Source organism: Chinchilla lanigera, unplaced genomic scaffold (assembly GCF_000276665.1).
Source record: "Chinchilla lanigera isolate Chin_1 unplaced genomic scaffold, ChiLan1.0 scaffold00162, whole genome shotgun sequence".
In the NCBI taxonomy this organism is placed as follows: Eukaryota; Metazoa; Chordata; class Mammalia; order Rodentia; family Chinchillidae; genus Chinchilla; species Chinchilla lanigera.
In genome coordinates, this window is record NW_004955563.1 from 321,352 (window position 1) to 322,946 (window position 1,595).

Consider the following 1,595-nt stretch of genomic DNA (forward strand, 5'->3'; position numbering starts at 1 on the left):
CACCACATCAGTCAGAAATACGCATGAACAGCTGGGTTTTGTCAGGGCAAGCCAATAATCCTAGCTACTCAGAAGGTTGAGGCAGGAGAATTCCAAGTCTAAGGTAATTTAGAGAGACCCTGTACTAAAACTTTAAAAAGTTCTTAAAGTATAGCTCAGTGACAGGTCACTTAGCTAGCTGGTACAAGGCCCTAAATCTAATATGCAGCACTCCAATGAATAAACACATAAATAAAGAAATAAATGAACTCTTTCTGTATGAATATATAATGTACAATATTTATTGTTTGAAATTTATGATGAGATGACCTTGAGATGATGTGCCTCAATGTCTTTTTTTTTTTTTTTTCAATACTGGAGATTGAATTTAGGGCCACACATCCCAGGCAGCCACTTCGGCATCCTAATGTTACAGACGTTAAAAACAAACAGGAAGTAGCAAAAAAATGTAAAAACTTACCAATGGGCTTGTAAAACAAAGTCACTTTTTTGATGGGTGATAAATAGAACAGTAACTTGAAGAAATATGATAAAATAATTCTGGCCACAAAACAAAAGTATGTATCAATATTGCTTCATGTGTGGGTTGATGCCAAACTGTCCTATCAGCTTATTTCTGTAGGAAACTACGTCTCTTTTTTTGTGATGAGGATTACATGTTATAGGAGATCAGCTGCCACATGGCAGAGATGGAGCTTCTTTCTGGGAGAAATATGGGTGAATTCATGAGTTGTGTACTGCCAGCACTCACACCAGCAACTTGGAGCACCTCAAACCTTCAGACAGCCTTCCCGGGAAGAACTTAGCAAAGCTCACTACTGGCTGGCTGGGTGGATTTGCAGTGTTCTCCATCCCGTGCCGCATCAGAAAGCAATTAACTGAATGCAGAAGCAGAGTCTGGCCTGTGATGAGTGAAGGCGTCTGTGAACCTGGAGCTGAGGAATCCGACTAAAGGCTCACTGACTGAGCGTCGGAAAAATAGGGGAGGAGATGAACTGAGGAGAACGAGTGGGGAGATCTCTTCTCAGGAGAGTTTCGCAGCGGCAGAGAAGAATGAGACTGGGTGGAGCAGAACGAGGGGTTTAAATGAAGATTTTGTGTTACTTTTTAAAAAGAAGCTTATATACATTGAGTACTACCAGCAATGGTCTAATTAAATAAAAAACATGGTGCAGAAGAAAGGAGACTCTGCAGAGCTGTGGCAAAGAGTAAATGAGTTCAATGCACAAACAGCGTTCATCCAGACGAAGTACATATACAACTAAACACAGATCTCTAATGAAACAACAGAAATTAAATTGTCTTCAAAACAAAAAGTAATTTAAAGTTATCAGTAACAGAACTTTCAATGGAGCATCACAAAGTCCAGGGTTTTTTAGTATTTTTTTTATTTTAAAGATAAAAGAAAGAAAATGTATGAACAGACACAGACACTTACAAAGTAACACAAAAACAATGCAAGCAATACGTATTTTCAAAGTGATAGGAAATTAACAATAGTGGCTGTATTACATATTGATATGTTCAAATTGATTACTCAAGTAAACAAATATAGGCATATAAGATTGATCAAACCATTAAACATTAACTGTTCC